Source organism: Passer montanus, unplaced genomic scaffold (genome assembly GCF_014805655.1).
Source record: "Passer montanus isolate IOZ18808 unplaced genomic scaffold, ASM1480565v1 scaffold23, whole genome shotgun sequence".
In the NCBI taxonomy this organism is placed as follows: domain Eukaryota; kingdom Metazoa; phylum Chordata; class Aves; order Passeriformes; family Passeridae; genus Passer; species Passer montanus.
In genome coordinates this window covers 2,944,430-2,972,301 of record NW_024366926.1, presented here as the reverse complement: position 1 = coordinate 2,972,301, position 27,872 = coordinate 2,944,430, and the positions used below count along the sequence as shown (strand labels likewise).

Below are 27,872 nucleotides of genomic sequence, written 5' to 3'. Positions count from 1 at the left end.
GGATGGTGGGAAGTCTCAAGGGAAAAAGAACTGAAAGAACATGTTTAAAAGAAGTTGCTTATGAAATTCATTCATTTCATACCTGACTGCTTCTCTTCCAATAAATAATCGCAGTATGCCAGAGACAGGAATAGGTCTCATTAGATCTCTTGGCTCTTCAAAACATAAAACCTGCATAGCACAGACATGATTCATAAAGGGCTGTAAGGAAACACAAACACCTTGGCACAACAGGAGACTCAGCAACATGGTTGGAAGCACATGTAGAAATCATGACAAAAGCACATAATGAAAGCTTCCCAGAGCTGTGTGTATCCCCACCTCCAAAGTGGATAATAAATCCCTTCTGCAAGATGTGTGTTCCTCCCTCCCTGTTTGCACTCTCTGCCCCATTGCCTCTCTTGGAAAGGACAGCAATTCATTGTGTGTGGGCAAGACCAAAGGTGCCTCAGGAAACTGTTCTTTCACACACACTTGTGGTGTTTTATCTCTCCCAGTCCTGCACATTTGATTGCATTTTACAGCTTTCAAGAACTTCAGAGAGAAAGGCTCAATACCTCATCCCTCTAAGTAATGCAGCTTCCAAACTGCTTTGCTTTTTCCTTATGTGATGCTCCTCATCCTATCACCAAACTGGTAAATTCTTTTCCCTCTCATACATGTAGACAGATTCAAGTACTGGGCAGCAATGTCCTAGGAAGTCCCAGGATATACACTCATTATTCCATGTTTTTTGCAGCCTGTGGCACTGTACAACTCCAAATAGGGTGACCCAAGTTGTCTAGGGCATTTCACACACAATTAATCTCCCCATCCATTTTTAAGGACATTCCTCCTCTTAGCCTTTATGTGTGTGCCTATACATGGGCAATCACTGATAGGGGTCATTCCTGAATTGCATTGGGAAAATTACATTCCTGAATTGAAAGGGAAAAGAAAATCAGGCTCAAAATCCAGTAGGTGCTTTGGGCTCTTCTGACAGGTACTAAGTGCACAGCCATTTTATTAGTGAGTCACACACCTCTAACCAGCTTTCCACTAAGTGGTTGTTTTAGTATGTTTTGACCCACAAACAAATGTCATATAATTAGGAAAATTATCAACTGAAGTGCAGGAACAGGTGTCTCTGCTTGGTATTCCCCCATGCTGCATGATATTTAGATGGGAAACAGCAGATGTGTGTGTGGTGCAGCCTGTAACAGCCCCAGCATCATTGTGGAGGAAAATACTCTTCTCAGGAACAACATACAGAGGTGGGTTGGTCCCACTCTCTGCAGACCCTTTTCTTCTCTCTTAGGGATCCAAAGCCCCAAGGCAGGCACCTTCACTTCTCTCCCTGTGTTTCACTTTGGAGATCAATCAGACCAGACTAATCTTCCCTGCCCATTGAAAAGCAGTGTCTTGGGTCCTTTCTAGCACATGCCCATGCCATTTCAGGGATTGCAGAAGGGCAATGGCCCTGTGGCATTCTGACATCACCCTGCCCATGCTGAAATCCATCCTGCAGTTACACTGTGACTGCTGCCTTGGCCCACCTCACTTGGGAATAACTGATCACAGGACTGGAGAAATGCTTCTGGAGCTCCTCCTGCACCCAGAAGGGTGGGTTTTCAGAGCTGGGAGCAATACTGCATGATAACTAGTGAAACAAAAAACCAAGCTAATTTTAATCAAACTGTATTAACTACACTAGGGAGCTGCTTGAAGCATATGACTTCTGGCCCACAAAGTCTCACCAGTCCATTCCTGCTTCCTTCTCAATTTCTTACACCACAAAATTAATTTCTTTGGAAAGAGGAGAGAATTGCCCTTTATACTGTGTTTTAAAGATGACTCTGTGATTAAAAAGCAAATCTTATTTACTTTCAGATCCCAGCAGGATAGAAAGCTATACAGTTTCCTGTGCCTTGTCCCTGTTTAAGTACCCAAAGAGATTCTATTTAATCTTGTAAAGTACTAAATAATGGGTGAAGGATGTAAGGTGATGTCACTTTTCAAACCTGCTGCTAAAAGGGAAAATGAAGGTACAAAAGCAAGATTCAGCAGCAACTCCAGGCTGTCCCTGACATGGCCAGTGCAACTTCTCCCAGTCCTTCTTTTTAAGGATTCTCCATTCAGGTCAGGATGAGAGCAGCACTCCCAAGTAGCCCTTCTCTGAGGAGAAGGCATTTATTTCAGAGCTGCTTTTGTCTCCTGCTTGCACAGAGTAGAGGGGCAGTGGTCTGTTAGAGGCCACTAAATACAAAGAGAAGGGATGGCTGCAGCTTGAACAAAAGACACAAACCAGGAGGTGGCAGATGCACCAGCCTTCCTTCCTGGACTGTGTCCTTCTAACTGTGGCATCTGTTGTCAGCAGGCATCATCAGAAGCTGAGAAGTAACATGGAAGAGACTTAATTTCTACCCACTGTCAGCTATTTGAAAGGAAAATTGGGTCTGTTTCTCTCATCTCCACTGCCAGCAGGATTTCTGTTGAGCTAGCTACAAATTTCAGACTGCTTTTTTGACATGTTCCTTGCCAGGATCTAGGAGTCCCTTGGTTTCTCCTTTAGCTTCAGCTTCTACTTAGCTCTTTAAAAAAGAAAAAAAATCAATCATTCAGATGCACAGTTCCTACTTTGGACCTACCCTACTTGGTTGATGTCCTGGGGCCATAAAGGGCGACACAGTGATCAGACAACAGCAAAGCTGATCAGGTATGAGATACATCTTCAGCCATACAAATGATCCCACAAATGTTCTCCCCAGAGGCATCTTTTTTCTGCAGAGCACTTCCAAGATGCTTCACCAGCTTCCCTAGAGCCTGCAGTGCTTAGCTCCTTTGGGGAATTGTTCTCTGTCAGTGACATTACTCCTCACTTATTCATTCCTATTCAGAAGCCAGTTAAAAGGGCAGAAAGATTGAATTTAGGAACAGGGAGCTGGAAGATCTGGCTTCCTGGTCTCAAGTCCTGCGGTGTCTGGACATCAAAGGAAGGGCAGGTCAAGCTTTGTACTTGTCTCCTGAGCAGCAGCAGCTCCCACGCACTCTCCTTCAATTTACCTCACTCACCAGCCTTGATTTCTCCATGACTTCTTTCCAAATCTGTCTTCACATCAATGTGTCACTCACTGAGCCACTTTAAATGAGCAATTGAGCAGCTTATACCTGCAGAAATCTATAAAAAAAAACAACTTTGATCCAAATTGATAGGTCATTTTATTTGTACAAATGCAGAAAACTTTCAAAGTAACACCTGAAATCTTCAGTAATGGTGTATGAGATTTCTAGTAAGCACTACATTGGATCCACACGGTTCACTACAGTTCAAAACACCTCTGTGAAAAAGATGACAATCTCAGAAACAAGTTGTTGAATGGACTTCAGAGAGAACACTTGTTCAGGAAAGAATAGATCAAACCTTTAAAACCCAGACCCTGATGCTTCCTGTTGGAAATGCAAATGTGACTGTAATTGGAAGCTGTCAGCTCCCAGGTAATAGTGGCAAATCAGGGTGACGAACCAAGGTAAGAAAGTGAGGTTATAAATGGAGACACACTTTGCTGTCGGCAGGCTGACACAGTCATATGTGAAGGCTGCATTGCAGAGCACTATTTATAACAACACTCATTTGGAATAGCGCTTAACACTATGCCAGGTAGATTTAGGTTTAAGAAAAAAAGAAAGAAAAAGAAAATGGTAGAGGGTGTATTTTTTCATTGAGTTTCCTTCAAGTCTCATTTTCTCCCTTCCACCCCCACAGTGGAATTTTTCCTGTGCCTCTGCTGTGTCTTGTTCCATGATGTTGGACAGGTGCCTTCATGCCCGATTTCAGTCTTTGCCCTCCATCCCTTGTTTATGCAGTGCATAACACCGGTCCCACATTTTTTCTTTGCAGAAAAAAATGGAAAAAATGAAAATGGAATAATGGCTCATTTTCCTCCAAAAATCTGTTTTAAATACATATTCACACTTTAGGGGCTTGTGGTTTAAGCTAGAGCATATCTTAGCAAGATCCTGGTTTTCTGAAGGAGGATCAGAGGGTTTTCATGAGGCACATATCTGTAGAAAAATAATACGACTACCTTCTCATTCTCCTTTAAGCATTTTTTCTCAATATTTGGCCCAAAATGAGTCTGTCCATTGCATGAAAACTACTATGGATAGACAACCTCTGAATGCTGTTGAAGATAAAGAACATGTCAGCAAACAAGAAAAGACAGACTTGAATGGGCCAGTCACAGTAACACTGTGGGCAACACAGTTTGGTGGTGTTACCACCCAAACAAACCATCTCTGTCCAGGCCCAAATTGTGCCCCTGTGGACACACACCATACCTTTGGCTGTACAACAATTGCTCTTAGAGGTGCCTTGAACTTTGCATCAATCACGTGGTGACCCTAAAGGCCCATGGGGTAGAGTACTATTAGATGGCTCATATTAGGTTAGATGGTTCCAGTGTTTTGGCCAGGCCCAAGGTCTCCTGAATTTCAATAAAGTATTTTCTCTGGCAGTTTGGGCTCACACGCCATTAATGTGGTGCAGTCCTACCAGTTTAGTACCAACTTGGCATTGCAGCATTTATGTGAGGAATGAAGCACTGGAGATGGGTTTCATTAGGGGAATTTATTGTGGGGGACAGAACCCTCCTCCTTCTAGGATGGGACCACTGTCATGTTCAGCCTCCTTGTTTATGGCTGGAAAACATCTCAACATGGCAAGGCTATAATACTTACAGAGAAAAGCTACACAAAAATTTATTAACACAGTAAAGTACCAATTTCAGGGTACATTTTATTTGCAATAATAATTACTAATCAGTTAACTTGCTATTTTGTATTACAAGACCTGCATTTACCATCCACTGTCATCTGCTCCCTAAGGCTGACATAGGTCAGCAGTGCAACTCTTGCTTTAGATGGTGGTGCACATTTCTCCAAATTTCCATTGATTATGACTAATTAAGAGTTTATATCATAGAAAGACCAGATAAAATACACTTTAAAAAAGCCATTCTAAAGCTTATGACAGCAGTAAAATATTTTAAATTAAAACTGAAGACTATTTCCTGCAATATATTACTGGTTATGTTTTTGGGCTTCCCTGCTTTAAAGAAATTTATTAAGCTGGAAAATGTCCAACTTTGAGTCAGTTTTATCCCAGATTAGTTATGTGTAGATAATTATATAGGCAGAAGGGCTTGCAGATGCACGTTCCCATGGAGTGGCTAAGTCTCTTTAGAGGGTGACACAGCAGTAGCAAGCTTTATGGAAGGGAGAAAACTCCCAGAAAAAAAGAGAGAAGTTTTTGTCTTGCCCTGCAAGTTTGTGCAACTTCTACACCTCAGCTGGCCACAATAAACTGGTCAACACTGGGATTTCACCTTAGGAGCCAGCAGGAGACCTGGTGTGCATTTCTATCCCCTGCACACTTTATTTCATTCCCTTCTGCTCTGTGCTAATACCTCAGCCAAAGATTTAAATGAGCTGGGGCTGAGAATGCCCCACCAATCTCTGTGAAAGGAATAACACAGCTGTGGTTTCAGGGGATTTAGCAGGCAGGTGCTCTGGGGAGCTCTCTCGTCTGGCATGGAGAGGAGCGCGTTTCACCGCTGCTTTGATTTTAGCACTGGGCTTTTTCTGGTGGAGGTGACGGCCCTGGGGCTGTGGCTTTGGCTCTCTCAGCACTTTTACATCTCAGCCTCAGGCTATCATTCTCTTCCGGTGAGACCTGAGCTACTTAAATCCTTCAATGGTTTCTAAAAACCATAAGAAATACTCAACACCAAGGTCTCCACAAACTCTGTTAGGTTGAAGATCAGACTACAGATGGTGTATGAAGGTCTCTTACAGCCCTAAATACTCCTATTGTGCTTATATTCTTCCCTTACTTAAAGATAATGACAGAGTACATCTCAAGTCCATATTGTTCATCCTTGCCTCTTTTCTAATTTCATGTCTCTTTCTCTCAGGGCTAAGCACATGGCATGAAGGTTTCAACAAAAAATTTTGCTCACATGTTGCATTTACAGAGCCCCACAGGCTGAAGGGATCTCATCATAAACATCTTCACTCACTTTGTTGTCACTATATGCCAATTTCCTGTTTAATTTTAAATATCTCTTCCTTCCATATTGCATAAAACTGCAATAACCTCTACCATTCCTGTTTTGCACATCAAAAGTTGCGTCAATTTCTGACAGCTTTCCTTGGTTTACTGACAATATTTAAACAGTGCATATTCCACAGCACTTGCGGTTACTGAGCTGAGTTTCAAAGTGTTCAGCCCCCCACATTTGCCTTCTTGAACACAGTGCTAGAGGAGAGCACAGCCCACAGGATCTTGGGTCGTGGTCACATTTTCCACACAGATCTCAGCAGGTTTATGATCCATCATACAGCCAAGGGTAAGCATAGCTTGATTTATTTTTTAACCTATCTCTGATCAGGGTCACTCAGAGTGGTTCCACTTTTTTTTGTTTGTTTTCTTTTTGTTTTCTTTTTTGTGTTGTTTTGTTTTGGGGGTTTTTTTGTGGTTTTTTTTGTTTGTTTTTTGTTGTTGTTGTTGGGCTGACACAAAGCAGAAGGATGTACTTACTTGCTTTACCCATTGCACTAGGTTATGCACTTTTTTGTCCCAGGCAAAAAAGCAAAGTATGGCATCTTCCTATAGTTCTCACCCCATGAATATTCTGCACTCAGGAGCTCTGTTGTGCAGGTTTTGTGAATGGATATAACTTATGTTATTTTTCCTTTAGAATTTTTGTTTGTATTTCTGCTGAGGAGATTTTTCTAAGCATCTTTTTCTTAAAAGCCTAAAAATATGTTCAGGCTATATGTACTGGGGCGTGTTTGTGCATAGACTGGGAATGCTGCCACAGGACCATCCAGGAAACACTTCATGATCATATTCTTTCCAGTTCCTCCAAATGTACAGTCCATAACATCAGAAAATGCATCACCAGCAGCTTCCACAAAAGAGACATTTTGTGCCTTGCACTGCCATTGTGATACTGAAAACTACAGCCCTATGGCACAGTCCTGAAGGATATTTATCTAACAGACTCCATAAAATTACTAGTTAGAATTTCTAATTGTTATCATGTGGAAGACACTTAGAAGCCATGGATGGCAGTATGATACCAAAAAATCAAAATTAAAATTCAAGCTCAAAATGGGTACTGCAGAGCTCAAACTCATTCATTTTCTGGTGCATTGCAAAACAACTTGTTCTCCTTCAGAAAGACTTCCTCCCCAGGAGACTGCTGCCAATACTATAGCAGAGGAGGTCAGACTGGAAGGAAGCATGAAGCAGGCAGGAAAAGGTGCAAGAATCCATGCCCATCTCTATTCACAATGAAAAAGAAGCAGATTTTTCTGAACATAGTTACAACACGTGCTGGAGCCTGGGCATCCTGATGTGGGTGAATGTACCTTTGCAAAAGCAGCCGAGAGCCTTGCCAGCTATCGGGCCTTTCTCACAGCAAAAAATGATTGCTCTGGCCCTCCAGTGTCACCTCCTTGGAGCATCCTGCTGGGAAATATCATTAATGCAGCAGCCCCACTGAGAGAAAAACCAGTGTGGATTCACCACACAGGGCCAGTGCCTCGGTGCCAGGCACTTCTATCATTGGCTGCAAACATCCCCTTCCAGTCTGATTTTTCCCTGAAAGGAATCATTATGGTATCTCACTGTGCATACCCTTGCCTGTCTACCCAAGGGTTTTTAACCTCTCTGGTAATTTTTAGCTACACACAGCAAATGGATCTCTCACACACTTTTAGCTACTAGACATGTGTGACAGAGCTGGGTTGCAGGTAGGGAAAAATTCCTCTCTCCTTAGCCCCTGGGAAAATGGCTAATGAGTTTTATTAAGCATCAGCATATCTGCACAGGAAAAAGGCAATGAAAAGCAGGCTTTATAACTTACAGCATGTGCAAAGAAGTCTGGTTTAATGTACCTATTTGCAATGGTCTGTCTGTGCAGCCCAATCCTGGAGTGTCAGTGGATTAACTGTGCAGCATGGATTATATAACTGTGGATTATAAAGATGTCTAGCCTCAGTGGATGGAGATCCTTAACTTCTGCACACCTCCTCTGGTTTTTCAACACACAGCTGTGAGGCTGGGCTTTGCAGTATGATCACAACTAAGATGATGCTAACAAATCCCCTAATGTAATGCACAACTTGTGTTTATTTTGCCCGATCTAGCAAAAGGCTTTACCTGGATAAAACGCTGATTGGTTCTGATGAACTCTCTGCACATATCTAAATAGAAGCAGGGGTCCAAGGTTGTAGTTCTGAACACAAGAAGTTTCTGTGCACTTTAGAAACCCTCATGGTGCTTGTAGCAGCAACATGTCTGTGACTCTGGAAAAAAAAGACAGCTAGTTATACACAAAATATCCAAATAGTAGAATATGAAGATGATGGGAATGTAAGACAGGGTTTATCAAAAGTCTATTGCAGACAGATGCTGTGCAGTTTTCAGCAAATACTTTGCATTTTGGTTCTCTTCAAATGCAGCTCTGTAAACAGTGAATAGTCCCACTGTTAATGACTGGCTTGCTGTATTTATAGAAAGCCAGATGTTATTTAGCTATGGTGGGATTTAACAAGCAGCCTAATAACTGGGGGCTTTTTTTTTTTTTAATTCCCAGCAACTAAATCAGTAAAGCTTTGTTGCACCAACAATCTCAAATGAGAGGGCATCTACTCAAAGTTCAGCAATACCAGCATGACACAAGACAAGGAGCTGATGCTTTTTCTAGAATAAGTTTTGCAATTTGGAGAAAGAAGACCCAAGTGTAAATAGAAACAAATGTTCTAATCCTGCAGTGATTCATTGTAAGATAATTAATCCCCTCTCTGACTCTTTCCTGCTTTCTCTGAATAGAGGCAGTGTTCCCACAACAGATACACAGGAGTATCAGGCACATTGGGGCTCTACTATTGACAGCATCATTTGACATGTCTAAGACACTGATAATAATAATTTTCCTCTTTTCACCAATCCTGCTGGGTGTGGTTTCTCCTCATTTATTTGCTGAGAAAAGGATTTGAGGCCCCAGCAGCTCTGGGCAGCTGTTGTCCATTTCATGCACTCTTATTCCAAACAGGTAGTGCCAAGACTCACAACAGAGGCAAGGAGCAGACTAGAGGGTAGGAAAGAGTAAACAAGTGAACAGCAGAGGAGAAGAGGTCCTTCTGTTTAATTTACCCCACACTACAAGAGAGAAGAGGAGCAAACAAAAACAAAGGTCTGCTGGCTCTGGTGTAGACTGGTTAGGTATTACTTTGATAAATGTTGATGGCAAACTGAAGAATATAAACTATTAATGCTCTAAATCTGAACCCTACAGTGCCATCCTTAGGAGAGGTGGCAGCTTCCGTGCTGCAGGAGCTGCAGCTGCCCATGGCACCCAAGCAGCATTTTCTTCATGACCTTCCTGTCTTCCTAACACAGCGCCACTGAACTATAATGCTCTCCGGAGGCCAGGGCCAACTCAGGCATCTTTCTAAAATGCCATTTCAGCCTGTTACAATTACATGGGAGGCAGCATTACTTCTTTTAATAGTGGGAAGAACATTAGCTCTTGCCATCCTTCTCCCACCCACAGGGAGCAATAGGTTAGGGTACAGTCACTTTTACTTTTGAGAATGCACTGACAGGCACTTCCTCTACCTCCTTCAAGGCCACAGTAAATTTGCCTTTTCAGATGCACACCTCAGCCTTTTGTTAATCATAATGAGCAGTCCTGCTCTGGTTGAGAAGGGGGTTTTATTTTCAAAGAACTAAACTTTTTAAGGAAAGGCTCTATCTCCATTTACTGGCATTTGCAAGGCTCTTTATACCAGCTTGAGCTCCTTCATTTGGTGTGTTTTCTTTTGTCTCCTCTAGAAAGTCCTGCACAAATATATTCATGGCATTTTGTCCCTGCTCTGAGCCTTGCACACTGGAAATATTGCTTCTTTTTCTCAGTCAGCTTCTGGCTGGGTATATGAAGAAATTGAGCTCCCTCTTTCACAACCTGAAGCTGATTCCTTTCCTTTGCACAAGAAATACCCCAGCAGATATTAGCACAAGGCTGACAAGGCTGCCTTTCTTTCTGGGTTTACTTTGAACAAAGCAGAAATCCATACCTCAAATCTGTGATATATGTGGCTCACACTATCAGTATGTTAGCCTGGATTTAAAGGAAATACTTGATCACAGCTCCCCGGGGATCATGAAGCACAAGCTAGGAATGATAGGCCATCTGTCCCAAGATCAGGGTGAAACCTGATGACAGGAGCTGTGTTTGCCCTGCTACCTTCAATGTCTCATTTTGCATCCTGTCTTTCATTACACTCTTTTCCTCTGTTCCTTCAGACTCCAGCACTCAGGCTTTTTGTTCACTCCTGTGGCAGGTAGGGTACACTGGTGCCCCTTAGCACACTACCCCTACCCATGGGAGAAGGATGTCAAACAGCAGCCAGTCTCTCTGGGTTCTGAAGGTGCTAAATATTTAATCTATTTTTAAATAAATTATGTGCTCAGTCTGCAGGGCAAGGCACTGAAAAACAGTTTAGAAACTAAAAGGAAGCAAAGCAAGAAAATGTAGATGTGGAGTTGAAGAGCCTGCTGCCCTGTTCCACAGAACAGTACTTTCCTTGTTGGGCAGCAAGTCATCTTTGGACAGCTTCATAACAGCAGCTATTATTAGCTGGATTGTGCTCCTTATTCTCAGCCTTCTCCCTCTTTAAGCTCAGCTGATTTTGCTACTCACTGCAGAGGAGTCACAGGCAGATGAACCTGTTGTTGTTAAGAGCCCGGTTTCCAATCTTGAAACCCTCTGTTCATGCACCTACATCTGCACTTAGACCTAAAATTGGCACTTGACACCCACTGTAAGAGGTAAGTGCTGACAGGCTTTCTGAATAATCAGTGTGCAGGTGTTTAATTGCTGAATTAAAAACCTGATTTTGAAAATTGAGCTCTAAGTATCTGTATTTCTGTAACCAACTCTACTATCAACTTCAGACATGCATCTTGGGAAAATAGTCTGGCTATGAGGGCCAATTCCAACACTTTTGAGTGCTCAGCCTCATTTTTGTGCCTCTCCCATCCCATTTTCCTCAGGTGCCCTCCCCTTTCTGCCTGCTCAGATGCAGGGTTGAAAATGGCAAAGGGAATAACCAAAAGCAACTTAAAACTCTCATCACTTCTGCTTCTGAAAGTCTTCCCATGGATTCCTGTCCTTCCCAGCCTATGTGAAAACTTGGGGGAAGCAGGTTGAACTGGGGTTCACATCTCAGTTACCATTTCAGTGCTGCTTTTCAGCTGCTCTGAATGGCCTCTTTTTGTTGAAAGACTGCAGATGGCATTTGAGCAACCAAATTATTTTTTTCTTATTTCAAAGACAAAGCCTTAAGAACACTCCTGATTAAAATCAAAGCTGGAGGAGGTCAGCTAAGAGTGGAGTACAAGATTTCTAATGGCAAGAACCAGTAAGCAGCAGACATTCCCAGACAACACTGTGACTTCTCTTTTTGAATTCATTTAGTCAGGACTATTGATCTTCATGGAAATTATGTTTTAGGTAAAGAAGCTTTGCCAGGTTCACTGGCAGGAGGAGCAGAGTGTTTTCTCTCCTATGTTTTGAAGGGGGGTCAGCAGATGATACTGGCTCTATTCTGGCTCATTTTAGCACTCCACTGTAAAGAAAAAATTGTTCTGACCCAAAAAGTACTTAAAAGAAACAAAGCCCACTTCACCATTAAACAGAAGAAGATTTCCAACACTTATCTGGAAGAAAACTTTATGATCTGCCTATGAATGTTGTTTTGCCCAAAGATAAACTGTCTGGAGACACTTATTATTAAGAGAAAATCTTGAGATTCAGGTTACCCAAAAGCTAATATAAATAAAGCAGGGGAAAGGAAGGAATATTTTAGAAAGGAAGCTAGTGATATGGGTAAGAGTGTGCTACAACAAAACCAAAACCATCTGTACAGCTGAACGTGATCTCAGTACAGAGAAAAAGCCTTTTTGTTTAAATATCTTTTTCAAGGAAAGGAACCAAAACAGTTTTGCTGGCATTGAGTAGGCACATTTGGGAAAAACTAAACTCCAAGTGCTAGAGATGTGAGTACATAAATTCCTGAGCATCTTTGCTCAGAACATTCCTACATCAGACTCATATTTTGGATGCTGACAGGTATCATAAGTCTGGTTTTGAAGTTGTGTAGCTGTGAGTGTTTTGGAATTTTTTTTAAACTAAGTACTGGCATATTATTGGCCATGGCTGGCCAATCAGCTGCTGAAAAATGATATTCTCCTGTTTCAGAGTTTGCCCTTCCTCCTACGCACACGCACCTAAGTTTAACAGCAACCATGGCAGTATTGCCAAGACTTCAAAGGATGTAGACAATAAACATTCTTGGATTCATTAAACACTGAAAACAAAAGGCTTAATTTACATACTTAGCTTTACACATGCACTTAAACATACCTGAGTGGAGTAGACCTCAGGTTTCATATTGCAAGGCCCCTGCAGATGGTTTAAGTTTAGGGCAGTACTAGCCAGCTGCCAGGAATATTTCCTCTTGTTGCCATAGAAAACTGTCTCTCCTTGTCCCATCCACAATGCAGAGCACCTCCTGCCTCTTCACAAAGCCTTCATACCTGGCCACACAGCACATCTTAAAGACAAGATGAGAGCAAAACATGGGTCCAAACTCTGGCCTCAGTCACCTCCTGAAGCAGCATAACTATTACCTAACACAGGCACTACGTCTCACAGTGGAGAGTCTTCCTCCATCAGACCATTGTGTGAGAGTGACCACATTTGACTCTGTATTTTATATTATTCTCTTCTGACCTTTCTTTTCAAACAAGGAATTTTTTCTACCTTTTTAAGAAATGCCCTTCCAGTGCCACTGTATCATGCTTTACTATTTTACACAATTGCCTTTGTAAGGAACAGTCAATAAAACCCACTCTGCTGCTACAGATATTTCTTCCCATCCTGCATAGCTCCTACTCAAGGTCCCAAAGGATTTCCTCATCCCCACATCTTGACTAGTCCTTTCAACAAATCACAGCTCCCTCCTTTATGCTTTTCTTCCTGTTTTGAGCCTGAGCTTCATCTCTGAAATTACTCCCCACAGTCTCCCAAATGGAAAAATTCTGAATTTTCTCACCAGGAAGTGGCAGATGTGTTTGAAGGAGAAACCAAAAAAAAAAAAATAAAATAAATGCATGGCACAGGTCCAAAGACTTGTACTAGTCTTCCTTGACTTCTGAACAACCCTTGGGGACAGAATCCTAATTCCAACTGCCAGCCCCAAGATTTTGCACCTGCTCCCACAAAATAGATTAGATGTAGTTATATAGACATCATGGCATCTGACACCAGAGGACGTGCAGGGAGTTGCCCCAGAAAGTGACAGCAAAGCCCTGCCCAACCTACTGGTCATTGTCACTGTTGTAATGCAATGGCATGGGACAAAATCCAGCTCATTTATCTCTGATTTAGACTGCTCACTGAGGTGTGAGGGACACATACAGCCTCTTAAAAACAAAAAACTCTCAGCCTTGGAGATGAGGTACAGCTCTTCTACCTGGACAACGAGATCAAGGCAGTCTTGCACACAAAGTCTTTTGAGCCCTAAAGACTAAATTCACAGTCTTTTTTATCTTTTTCCCCCCTCTTTCTAAACAAACTGTTACCCTCTTTCTCCCAAGCACCGCCTTCAGTTTTCCTCACTACTGCATGCTCCTGGCAGTGTCTTAACTTCCTGAGACAGACTTGAAGAGTTTGTCCCTTAGCCCTGAGAAGGTAACTAATAATTGCAATAAGCAGTGAGAGTACAGTGTGGTTTTTTACAGTGTCTTGTTGCTCCTTCCTCCATTTCTAAAGCTATTTTAATACAAATAGCAAACATATTTCTTTTAGTAACACAATGCAACCTATTTTGATGAAATATGTACTAAAATTATTCCAATTATTCGTTGCTATTTATTTTCTAGTAATTTTTTCTATAAGGAATACAAGCACGCTTTATTGTATATGGCTCACTCTGCATAGTAGTTCCTGTTTAAATTTAGCTTAGTCTTACCTTATACCCATTTAACTTTTCTGAAAGTTTCAGACCAGAGATATCACTTATTCCCTTTGTTGCTTACACAGATACATGTCTGTAAGAGCAGCAGTGAAGCTCAGACAGTGGCTAATTCAATCTTCTGGGTCCTCTGGAGCTTTGATGTGTTGTCAGAGCAATTGGAAAGCCATGGCTAATCTGAATTTGGTAAGGGATTTAATATCAAGCTTAGATGAAATAAATCAGATGGAAAAAATATGGCATCAAACACACATGGTGGGGTGATCATGGGGGTTAATTGGCAACCTTTCCCTTTGATCATGATCCAAGCATCATTGAGCCTAAAAAACCAGATGTTTGGTTTGCTACCTTAGGAAGAGGCATGGGGTATGTGTAGTCATAAAAAAGAAGTCATGATTTTTTAAATACTAACTACAATGCAAGAACTTTTAAAACTTTCTTTGTACAAGTCTTGTCAAAGACCTTTGAAATCAAGCAGGCCATAGATGAGGTGAATTTAATTGATGGTTTGGGTTGTGTGCAACTTTTCTACATCAAAGTTCTCTTTGGATAATAAAACATTGACTACTTTCATTCCCTTTGGTTCATATTTTTTTAATTTTGAAACTTCACTATTCTTGTCAGTAAGAAACTTTTTCAGGTACACGTGTGGAATCACACGCCTAATTGTATTCTGAGGACAGAAATGCAGGAAGAAATTCTGCATTGTGGTCCACCAGCAGCTCTTCTGTCCCAGAATCCACACACTGTGGTGGAATTTCCTTTCAATGACTCTCATGCTGCTCAGTTTTATTTTTCATGCCTTCCTACAGCCAACAGTTCAGTCATTAACACAGTGACTTGCATTGCTCTATAGGAAGAATAGATATTTATGATGGTAAGATGGGACCAAAAAATACTGCTGCACACACCAAAACCTGGCAGAATAGTTTGAGTTGAAAGGAACCTTAAAGATAATCTAGTTTCAATGCAGGGGAAACTACTAGCAGCTTCTCAGACAAGCCACCCCTGCAGCCTCTTTGCTACCAAAACCTTGTCATACAAACTTAATCCAGCAGGTTTCTCTGATTCATCCAACAAGGCAAGATCAGTAACTGTTATTCCAGAAAATACATAGACTAATTCTGTCTCCAGAAACAGGGGAATCTAAATGCTGCTTTAGATGGCAAATTCTACCTGTACTCTCACAGCCAACCTCCTCCCCTTTATTTATGCCTGTTCTGGAGACCATGCTTATAAGAATTCATTCACTGTCTTTAAAATGCACAAATTGAGACTTATAACCTATTGTAAGAAGACCCATGCAGTGTATCTCTAAAACAGAGCAATTGTAAGACTTCTCATGAGATATTTACAAAAGAGGTCATAACAGATACAAAAGAAATGCTCAGTCTGCATAAAATGTCTCCTAGAACATTTTAGAGGTCTGAACACATGACACACAGGGTGGAAGCCCCAGCCTTTTTCTGGCATGCAGCAAAACACTGGTTATAAGATCCCCTTAGACAACTCCTAGGCAATCTGATAACAATCTGAGCTTCTGGTGCTCATCTGAACTGAGGCACCCCAACCCTTTGATGTTTTCTCATCATTAATTAATTCAGCATCAATGTTAATTGCCTACACAACACACAGAATTGACAGTACATCGAGGACTCAGCCTGCCTGTTTCGTAGCTGGCTAACTGGGGATGCAAATGCTTTGCTGCTCTCATTACTATTCTTGTCAGGCCAGACATGAAATAAAAGCAGTGACACTCTTCCCCCACCAAACACAGTCTGTTGTGGGTGCAAGTCAGATCTGATAGCTACCAACAAGAGAAAATGGACTCAACTGGCATCACGACAGAAATCCACAGACTATTTTTTCCCTTTTAATTATTAGCTTCAAAAGATAAACACTGACATTAAGGCAGGCTTAGAAGATGCAGCACAAAACCTTTGTACAGACTCTCACTGCGGGGACTAATTTGCAAAAATTAATACAAACTGGAGACAAAATAATAATATTTGACAGATGTAAAGCAAAACCATCCTGAAACGAAGAAGAAAAGACAAAAGACTTCTGCCTTCACTGCAAAGAAAGTGCATCATTAACACCATGAATCACACCAAAGTTAGTCCAGGCTCAAACAGCTCCAGCAGCCAGCACAGTGACCCAGTGTGCCATACACCTTGAATTACAGCTCCCACACGGTCCAGATGTGCAACTCCCTGTGCTCTGCCCAGCGAGGTGATGGCATTCTGACCCACAACGTGCACATCTCACAGCTCATGGCTTCCTGTGTGTCTTCCCCGTGCTGAATTGCTGGAAAGTGTGACTCCACAGTAGTTCCCCATTCCAAACTCCTCTCTGGCAGCTCAGACTGATGGAGGCTCTGCTCCTGTGCAGACCTGGCTGATGTTGGGTAAGGTAACCCCACAGTCAGCTTAGCCTCAAGCTCCTTTGCTTTTTCCAGCAGTCTCAAATCATCATCCCCCAAACCATTTTAGGGCTGGGCCATCAGAGACTGACCAGGTAAACAGGTTTATCTTGATCTGTATATTTTACTAAGCCTGACTGGGTGCGATTACACCGTGGTTGGTGGTTGCCTTGGCTGCATGAAAAGAATGAATGCCTGGCAGCAAGAGGTGAAGAGAGGGGAGGGAGCCCAGGATGGGGGAGTGAATGGCTTCATCCATACAGCTGCAGCTGGAGCAGGATGTGTGAGCACAGCCTGGATCCTGTTCTGCAAGCCCTGTGCTCAGCCATTCCTAACTCAGCATGGCAGATGAATAAAGCAAGCAATACTGAAGCTATTTCCTTCTGCAGAGATTGCAAAAGGTTGGCAGCCTGATTCTCTTCAAATAACCAAGTCAATCTTTTGCCCTGGGAAGCAAGGTTTCAATCTTTCTGGAATCTAGGAGTCTAAAATCCCACTAATGTTTGTGTGCCTGGTGGCAGGGGAATGCAAGCTTCAGAGGAGATTTTGACATCTTTTATCTATTCCTTTTAGACTCCAAGGAGAATGGCAGAGATACTTTATGGTATAATCAACTTTCCCCTGCTGTGAGAAAGGCATGGTGGGGCAGGTCCAAGATGCCCAGAGATCATCAGAAAAGCTGGTTTCAACAGCTAGACAAGCCAGCACACTGTACTTGAGGACTCTGCTTGAATATGCTCTAAATGCCACAGCAGCTAGCACAGGAACTACTCAAAGCCCTCATTTTCCTGCAGAAAGGCAGTGTTTCACTCAATCACCTGGTAAGCCAGCAACATTTCTCCCTACTCCAGAGACTTTGAAGACAGGTTTTCTGCTTTCACTCACAGTACAGAGCAGATCTATTCAACTACCTCTGTGTCAGTCCTGTCCCTGTTTGGCTTTGGAGTTTTCTAAGGCTAAAATTGCAGAATCTCTCTGTTTCTGCCCTCATGGCATCCTTAATGCACAACTAAGAAGCAAACACACACTCATTGCCATGCTACCTTCTTCCAACACCACATTTTTGTGAGCCAAATGTGGCTCTTTGCAGGACCATCCCTCTTACCATGCCAAATGCGTGGGGAAGTGTCTGAGAAGACACAAGAATTTCACTAGGCATGGCTCAAACACTTTGACACAATCTTGTTACAGATTAAATCCCTGTAAAACTGGGCTGACTGCTGTAAGCTTCGGGTTTGTGACACTTTTCTCTACTCCTTTCCTGCTGTTACTAAATCAAGTTTCCAGATCATTGTGTCAGTTTCTGTTTAGATGCTTAGAAGGCCTTGAGGTTTTATATACTTTAATCCATCCCAGATTTTGGGGGGGGGTTCATCTCATGTATTCTGGCTCAATAGCAAGCCAGCAAACATTGCAGCCCTGAGGCCGGAGTTACTTTGAAATCCCACTTGTGGTGCCTGTGAGTGTTCAGCAAGTAGTCAATAACTAACTGCATTCATTTTCCCCAGCCTAGGAGAAATCCCAGTTTCAGCTTGACAGAAATTATTAGCAGAGGTTTTAGGCATACCTTTTTTCTTGCTTTGGTTTCAGGCTTTTATCATCACAATGCCACTTTGGTCAACTTTGTATCTCCTGTGCTGCAAACAAAGAAGGTGATAATTTGCAATGTTTGCACTTAATTCATCACCTATAATTGTTTGTGTCACCTGAAACCTGTGGCACAGCATGGCATCAGTTTCTCCACTCTTGGCAAATACGAACCACACATACACTGAAAGAAATACCTGTGAGCATTTCATTTGGTGGCACAGTGTAATTTCCTAAGTGTACTCTGAGCAGGAGAGAAGAGTCCTTAACCTTCTCTTGCAGCAGCTGCAAAGCCGACATGTGCCAAAGCAGATGAGAGAACTCTGCCCCAAACAACACAACAGCCCAGGCAGATATCGAGTGTTGAGATAAAGTTTGAGCACTCTCTTCCCCTTTTTCCAACATGTGAGCATCCAGTGAGGAGTCACTGCATTCTTCCAAGTCCCTTGTCCCCCATTCCTACACATCTAAACCAGCCATGGACGGATCAGCAGTCAAGCTTCCTGGGCAAGGGATGAGAAATTAGAGCTACAGTACTAGGCTGCAAGCCCTCAGAGTTTCAGCTCTAGAAATGAAGCTGTATCCATAGGCAGGATGGACAACCTGCACGTTTGGACATAGAGAGAGGCCCTGGCTTGAGGACGAGGGGACAGAAAACCATTCTGGCAGGCAGGGACTCTGGAAGCTTGCCTCAAAGCAGAGTGGGTACAAAAAGGAGGACTCCAGTAAGCTCAGAATAAAGTCACATATAAAATACACACTTTTTGAATCTTAAGCAAGCAGAGATCCTGTTCACCCACTTACTCTGTTTAGGAGCAGAAAATCCGTATCAGAGTCTGTTCTGGGAAATACCTGTGTGCCAAACCTGTAGCTCCACAAGAAGGAAAACTTTTATTTATGACTCAGTCAAAAATGGCACTAAGCCCAAAGTCATTATCAGCCTACTTACTGGTCCATGCCCACAGAACCAAAACAACCTTCCCCCAAGAAAACCTACAAATCCACAGAGGTTAGCTCCAAACCAAGGGACTATTTGCTGGATCAGGTGCTGTCTGTCCTCCTAAAATGAACATATCGTGCTCCCCAACTGATTTAAGGGAACTCTAACCTCATGTATGGCAAGGAGATCCTACAGCACTCAGGTTTGGTACAAATGAGTGAAGTCACCACCATACTTACCTGCCAAGGCTTGCTGTAGTCACAGAAATGGATGATTTGGATTTCCAGGAGGATGCACCTGCTTCCCTTTTTTGATTAAAAATTTCGTATATTACATGCCTGAATTCTGTGCGCCATGATTATCCCCTTTTGGGAGGTACAGTCCCTTACAAATAGGTATCACCATTTGAAAAAAAAACCAAAAAAAACAACTTGAAAAGCCAAGGTTAAGTGGCACAGAAAGGTAAAATGCCCTCTCCAAAAGCATCCAAGGAACCAGTAACTGTGCCAAGTTATTGCCTGTCTTCTCTTCTGCCTCATGCTGCCTTGCAGCATGAATTAGCCATCTGGCCTTCCCTTTTCCTTGTGCTTTGCTGTGCCAGCAGAGCTCGGCTCCACCATGTGTGCAGAGTTATATTTAGAGAGAAATTACTTCAGCCCTGTCCGGCCAAACAGGCAGGAGCAGGGGTTTTTGATGCCTTGCTCCTACACAATTAGACAGGGACAGCAGAGCTGGCCCTAACACTGGGCATGCTCCACTTCCAGCCCTGCCAGTGCCTGGGCAGTCATGAGATGGAAAACAGTGTGCTAGCTGATGTAAAAGTAGATAAAAAATGGGGGAGGAATGGCAAGAAAGGGCAGTGGCTGTCGTGTGCTTTTCCAGAGAGCTCTGGGGAGGAGGCAGCCTCTTGTTGCAGCCCTCAAACCATTTCACCTTCTCTCTGCACCTCCACACACTCAAAGTCTCTCTGAACAGTAGCTACCTGCTTGGACTGTCTCATGGTGTCACTACACATCTCCCCCTGCCCTGGGAGGGTTTTTCCTTTCCCTTAAATCCTGCTCTTGTGCCCTGCCACTCTCCATCTCCCTCTTAACCTTTGCAGTATGAGCACTTATGCCTGCAGCCTCTCTCAGCTTGTTTTCCTTCCCCTGTCCAAAGCTCTGCACCCCTTGCACTTCACTCCTAACGGGGTTTGCAGCTTTGCTTTGGAGCAGGAGGGATAACAGAGTAGGTTCCTGCCAAGCCAAGCACAATGCACACAAAAGAAGGCATAGAGATGGCAGAGTGCATTTGCAAGCCTGAGAGACTTCACAATAAAATGCCTTTTCTTCTTTCTTGTTTTGTTTTGTTACAGGGAAATAGCAACTGGAAAGGATTCTCCTGCAACTTTTGTGTGCTATGTTTGCTGACAGACAGATGATGTCTTGATTTTGAAACCCAAAGACCACAAACAGCATCTGAAAGGCCTTTTTCTCCCATTTTATGCAGCAATCTCCTGACTCTGAAAAACACATGCAATCAGAGAGGCAGTTGTCAGCAAGCACCAGTTCAGGTGCTGAATTACAGCCAGTGGCCCATATCCCTGCAAGCACCTGCCCTTCCTGCTGGTGGAGGGAACATGCAGGACATGACCTTGGCACACCCCTGGGACCCTGGCAGGACCTTGAGTGTGCCTGCAGAGGGTTAAGGGTGCTAGACTTGCAACAAGGGAATTTCATGCTCAGGGAAGGACCAGTGTGATATTAAAGACATGCATATGGGGCCAGGAGTGACTTCTACTGGGATTCTGCTCCCCGTATGCTGCCTCTTCTTCACTTTTCCTCCTGTCCCTGAAATGGATTGTGAATGTTCTGGCGATGGGTATTCTCTGCATTCTCTGCCCAGAGATGTTGATAGAGAGCCATTTAAATGCAAGATGTGCACCTCAGTGCAAGCAGCACCTGGCCCCTTCCTGGCAGCAAGCAGGAAATACCATGCTTCAACATAAGTAACAAAAGAATTTTAAAAAGTTATCCCTGGTTTTCGCTTTTTGTGCACTCTTACCATCACACTATATTAATGTAAAGTGTGTGAGCTTTGAAAGTCACAGCAGCCCAGGCTATGCAGATGGGTCTCACTGCACTAATTCAGGCTCATCTCACATCTGCCAAAGATTTGTCAAGTCCCCTTTTCCTTAATGCTTTAAAAACCTCCAAAATTAAGGAAGTAAAATGCAAAACCACAGCAAAGTAATGAGTACAAAGAAGGATTTATCCTTTTCTTAAGCATATGCACCATCCTTTTCTCTTTCCTTTTAATCTCTCAAGCTCATCTGACTGCAAAACTCAAAAGGCTACATTAGCCTAACTTGTTCTGTTGTTTCCCTTTCTCTACTCAATCAGCAGACATAACTTTCCTCTGGAGCAGTGAAGCTTTACAAGCTTTTGCAAACTAATTCCTAATAAGGATAAATGAGCAGGCTGCCTTCTCTTTCTCCTCAGGCATCTCCCAGGGTATTTTCAGAGGCACTTCTGTGGGTTTGAATGGAACACAACACCACACCCTCTGCAATAACCTCTCTCTCAGGAGCCTGGCACAGCCCAAGGGTGAGCAGAAAGCACATGAGATCCCAAGGCCTCACATGTCACCACTAACCCATAAGGACCCAAAGCCATCAGTGCCCCCAAACCTTGCTTCATGGGTTTACCTCCTGTAAACAGGCATTTGGCTCCTGGGGACTTCTCTCCCAAAACTCTTGCCTGTGAACAGGCAATATCAATTTTGTTTTCATATCTTTTTCCAAAGCTGATGGTTTTGTTCTAAAAGCTCAGAGAACCTTCTTAATTAATTTAAGTATATGCACCAACATTCAGCACTTAAAAGACACCCTCTAGCTAATTTGGGTTTTTTCCTTTGAGGTTGCCAGGCAATATAAGCACAAATTTCTCTTGAAAACCCAGGTGAAGATGAGTTTAATGTGAATGCACTCCAGAAGGCACTAAGCCCTTTGCCAGCTGAAGGCTGGGCTGGCTCTAAAGCCTCTTCTCCACCATCCCTTGCAGTTTCTGCTTGGGGGGTAGCTCACAAACCATTGCTCAGATGTGTTCTTGCTCTCAAATGAGAGTGTGAGGATCATCACATCACTGATATTAACCAGATGTTCAAAGCACGATGCAGGTACCCTGGCTCCCCTCTGCTTCCTCAGAGACCAACACAGTTCATCTGAGGAGATGGGCAGCAAATCCTGAGTAACCAACAGGCAAGGGAGACATGAAACAACCTTCCTGAAGATGCCTGAGACTGCAAGCTGACAGAGCATTAATTTCACTTTTTAATCAAAATGAAAGTAGCTTATAGGATTTTTTTTTTCATACTCAATTATGCAAGCACGGTCATTTTTAAAGAAGGGTATTAGGTTACTAGTGGGTTTTTATTTTAAAAACATATCTACCTGATATCACAGAACATCACTGCAGAAAGCATATCTGCAGGGTCAAATGGCATTTGAAATCTGAGTAAAAAAAGCCCACTTCGACAGTTGTTTTCACTGAGCTGCAAATTGATTGACAAATTATTCATTGCACACTCAGACATGTCTATCTTTCAGAAAAGAGAAGCAAGTTCTCTGTTCTCTGCTGATTTTTATCCCCAAACTATTTTCTCCCCAAAAGCATCTTGCATTCAAAGAACTCCGTGAACAGAAAAGTAATAAAATACCACTTCTGCTGACTTGTATTAAAAAAACCCTTTTAAAAGGTTCAAATTGTGATTGTAGAACTGAAATATTGCTAGCCCACAAGCAGTTGGGAAAAATACATATAAATTGCAGTTTGGTGTTTTACAACAATTATATTTTAGCTCTTAAACTGACTTGCAATCCCGACAGATTTACTGCACATTCAAATTAACATACCATAGCTGAATCTTACTATTGCCATAACTTTTATTCAAACAGTCATATTTCTAATGGCAGGAACTATGCTTTTACTGTTGGATAATTTTTGCTAAGTAAAATAAATACCCTGTTAGACTCAGGCTTTTCCCCATAACTCAGCTGGTAACAGTGCCACTCAGCACCAAAAGCTAAATTGCTCTTACAAAGAAGTTGTGGCATCATGTGTTTTTACTCTTTGGGGGATGGAGGCAGTAGAAATTTAAGAGTGGAAAGGGGTCTGGGAGTTAAAACCAATACACTGTTCTGGCTTGGGGGCCATTGTCTACTAACATAAAAATGAGTGATGCTTCTGGAGCACCTCAGTGAGACCCCACAGGTTTTTGATCAGCTCAGCACAGTGCCACCAGTTTTCCTTTTTGGTCAAATTTTGGGTGTAAGGACAATCTTGAATGCATTTCGGTTATGGCAATACACCTTGTTACCATCAACCAGATCCAACCCTAAAACCAGCCATGCCCACCAAGATGCACTTAACCCCAGTGGTAAAGGGAAAATGCAGGGTATTGTGCCTGGGAATGGGCAAAAGCACAAGTGTGGAGAGTGACTTCTCTCACAGACTATGCATTGCTGTGAATTTATCACATTTAAACATGTGCCCATTTAGTTTTCCTCTGAGCTTTTACACAGCTGATGTAAGCTCTGATCCCTGTTAACCTTTTGCTCTGTCCCTGCTCCTCACAAGCAACTTTGGTTTAAGGATTTGGCTGCTCTCAGTCTACAGACCAATAATTGTAGTTTGAGGTAATTCCCACTATAAAGACTTCAAAAGTATTGAGGTGCAGTTTCACAATAATGCCAATTTATTTTTAAAAGAAAAAAAAAAAGCCCACAAAACTTTGAAAAGTATGTCATACCTATGACAAGCTGAAACCTTCTAAGGCCTCTAGAGAGGCTACCTGGAACAGAGGCTGGACAGAGTTAAAGGAATAAAGTAGGTATTTATTAAAAGGCCTTCAAAGGATACACCTTGGGCAGTGCAAGAGCCCAGCTGTGCCCATCCCACCCAAGATGGATGACTAGTCACAAGTTTTCACACTTTTATAAGTTTTGGACCATTTATATATTGGAGTTAATGGTCCAATTCCAGCTTCAGGTTATGAAGTCCCATCCTCCCAGATTGCTTTCCTCAATTTGCTGTTGTTTGTACTTTTTGGACCTGAAGCTGCAACGGTGTCCTTGGTTCTCAGGCTGGAAAAGGATTTTTTTGTCTAAATAAACTGTGGAGAGAACTTGCTAACACTTTATATGAAGTTCAGAGCTACACAATAAGGCAGTACAGAATCTGAAAAGTATGAAAGCAAAAACTTCAGACATCATCTCAACCGCAGGGTTAAAAACTAATATTTACAGTTCACCTGGCCAGAGCTACAACACAGTGATACACATCCCACAAAGATTAGTGATTTGACATTTCACATCGAAGTCATGGCTCACAAGGCAAAGTCTGCTCTCTTCTCCACGAACCAGCTCAGCCACACCTTGTAGCACTTACACTTGAACTAGTGAAAATCAAGGCCAGTATCTGAAAGGATGTATAAAGATCTCATTTGTCCCAACGCAATGCACAGACTTGAAGTTAGCAAATCTAAAATGCAGGTGACTTTCAAATCTCACTGTTTAGGCACTCAAGAACTAAAATACTCAGTATCATCAGTTGTTTAACATGATTGATGTGTTCCAAATGAAAAGAGATAGCTTTGGGGTTTTGGGTCAGGTACAAATGCATCCAGCTTCGCTATAAGAATAAAATAGTACTACAATGATTTGACAGACACTATTGCCATACCCGCAATCAAAATGGGCACTTCCTCTAGCTACAAAGACTTTCTTTGTCTTCACTGCTAAGAAACATCACTTCATTACCTTGGGCCAATGCTGAGAAAGGGGAATTTATTATTAAATTCAAAAGATGACTTCATTATAACCTTGCTGGTCTGTTGATAGTTCATACATAAGCTACCATACACATACATCAGCCAATTTTTACCATTTGTCAATTTGGATGTCCCATATATCAGTACAGATGGGAGAAAAAAGTTATTATGTCCAATGTCCCTTGCTTACACAAAAGTTCATACTGAATTTGATGTTTCAAATCACACACTTGACAATTTTATTGTTGTCAGTGATAAAGGCAAAAGCTCAAATGAAACCAGTGTCCTTTGCTGTCAAACACAAGGGTATCTCATGTCTTGAATGCCATCACAGGCAGGAAATTGCCTGCCCTGGTTTCAAAGAGAGATTTCTGGAAGAAGAAGGGAATGACTTCTTGACAAACCGCACTCTTTTTGAAAATTGTCTGTCAATCAAGGAAACCAAATCTCTGATTAGATGTTAACTCTTTCAAGTTGTCCTAATGTTGTCCACACAGCATATTTAGGTGCTTTCTTTGGGACAAGGATATTTGTCAGACAGAAGCTTAGTCTCAAAAATGTTACCAAAGTTTTTCAGCCAATGACTTGAATTTACTAAAAAATTCCTTGTCTGCTTTAGCCACCATTTATTTATCATCTCCTGTGCCAAATGTGTTAATTCCCTCAATGCTCAAATAACCCTTTGATTTGACTCATAAACCTGTGAAGAGGCCACAACAGTATTCACAGCTCACACCACACTTATGGAAACATGGGATACAGGAGCCAGCTGGCAAAGGCAAAACTCAGTAACACAAGCCTGGACAACAGGAATGCTCAGCAGGGAGGCTGTGCAATAGCATCTTAGCTTTAAAAAAACCCAAACCACACAAAGAAAGAGGATCCCAGCACAGGGAAATCAGATCATGTGTGTTTGCTTTGTGATTGCAAGAGCACACGTCTCCCATAGGCAGCAGCTGGATCAGTTTTGGCAAAGCCCCTCTCTGAAAACCTGCCCCTTCTGTTTAGGAACCCCACAGCTCCTGTTCCCAAAGATGTGATGTTTGTTATTTGTGTTTGTACAGTACCTAGAGGAACAACACTAAGACTTTCACCAGCAACATCTCTAGGCATGACTTCAAAATAAATTTCAGCACTGAATCTAGAAACTGTGGAGTTACAGAAGAGAAAACAGGGAAGTTCACAGCAGCCCTTCCCTCTTCTCTCTCTGGGACATCAATTAGGACTGACCAAATTGTGCTCCAGGGAAGGTAGAAGGGAGATTTTTTTTTTTCAAAATCACACAAGATATTATTGAAGAAATTGTAAACTTGAAGGCAGTGCTAAAATGAGCAGCATGTCATACAGCAAAAAGAGTTAGGATGTTGTCTACAGTAAGATGTTTAAAAAGTCAAAACAAAATCAGGGATCAGACACTTGCGCTGCACTTCAAAGCTGCAACAACAAATACTAACAGGGTTATATAACCTTCTGCTTCAGGATTTAAAGTAATCTCTATGATAAAATTAATACAAAGGTCAGATTAACCAGTTTCTGCCCACTCCACTGTCTCCCAAGGCAACTGGGTAAAGTATTCAGAAGACTCTCAGACTGCTGGGAGGTAACTTTTCACAGCATGCTCTGGGTCTGATTGGAAGTGGGATTTCAGCCCATGCATCATTTAGCTGCTTTTGCAATTTTTATCTGAGTTGCTCTCCACTCTGAGACCACATCTGGCAATATCTACAAACTCTCTCTACTCATGAAAATGTGATGAATACCAGGGTTTGCCAAGGAGATTCATATTAAATCTAACAGCTTTATAATAGTCAATAACCTACCTGTCAGGTCCAAGTATTTTATTAAAGACCATACTAATGGCTTTTCTCTAATATTACAATATTGAATTCCGTAGGTGGGCTGCACCATGAAAAGAGAGAATGTCACCTTTTCTATTTTTGTAGCTAAATAAATACATATATGCGCAGGGGAAATCTACATTAGTTCACTGCACACTTTTGAAACACCACATCTCTCCTGACACACAGAGTGGCATTTATACTCCTCCACATACTCTGATTTCTGGGCTGCCTCTCTACACGTTCCTCTCTGCTGAATCTGGTCTGGGACAGTCTCCTACTGAAATTGCTCTGTTTCACTCACTGTCAAAAATATTTTCCTCCACTTCCTTTCCAATATGGTAGCATTACTCTTGGCTAACACCAGCGGCTGACTGCATGCTTTTTTGAAGCATCCTGAAGTGGTGATAGTCAGTGAGACAAGCATGGGATGGGCACAGCTGGAATCTGGAAGTGCCGTAATTTAGGCAGCAGCACCTTGCTGTATCTCGTAGCCTAGTCTCTCATCACAGCACCTAATCTCACACTACTGCCCAACACAGTTAACTCCTCCCATCTCTGACCCTTTCTGGTGAAAAAACATCTTGTCCTCCCTTGAGGTTGCATTGCAGACTTCAGCTTCCCCAAAGGGCTCAGATTTCTCCCCAACAGGCATCCCAGAGAAGAAGGAAGCACTTGCAAATGATTCTTGAGTCACAAACACCACAAAACATCACATCATGCTCATAAACAGAACAACTGCACCCTACAAACCCAGGACAAAGAAGTGCCTACCTTAATCTCTGCTTGTGTGGCAGGCAGCAGACCAAAGGCTCAGCCACTGGACTGTAGCATTGACTTGCACTCTCACACCACCACAAGCAAGAGGAAATGCAGCTGCTCTTGAACTCCCCTCCCTGACATTAAAGGCTCACTCAACCTACATAATTCCTGGAGGAGACAAGTACATACTCCTACAGACTCATTGCTCCATAAGTCATTCCTCAGCACCTTCAGCCATGGCTAGGGCCAGGACTTAAGCGGGTGATATGGGTGGATACCACAGGCGGAGACCCAGGTGAAGCTGGAATAGGCAATTAGGTGCCCATTAATTAATGCCATGGTGCCCTGATAACTTTCTACACATGGTGCACAAGCCTGGTACAGCTTGGACATTTTATTTTAAAGCCTAAATATAACAGGAGATGCT

At 42.4% G+C, this 27,872-nt stretch overlaps 1 long non-coding RNA gene across 2 annotated transcripts; it reads right to left on the bottom strand.

Annotated features, from left to right (window-relative positions):
* Positions 1–1,192: 1,192 nt before the first annotated feature.
* LOC120502768 lies at positions 1,193–27,653 on the bottom strand. 2 transcript variants are annotated; one of them, XR_005627589.1, is made up of 4 exons: positions 27,458–27,653; positions 18,078–18,147; positions 8,207–8,352; positions 1,193–3,157 (listed from the first exon to the last, which is right to left on the bottom strand). It is a non-coding gene; the product is annotated as an uncharacterized LOC120502768 (long non-coding RNA). The 2 variants fall into 2 exon arrangements; XR_005627590.1 differs by lacking the exon at positions 1,193–3,157 and adding an exon at positions 7,053–7,510.
* Between the last annotated feature and the right edge of the window lie 219 nt (positions 27,654–27,872).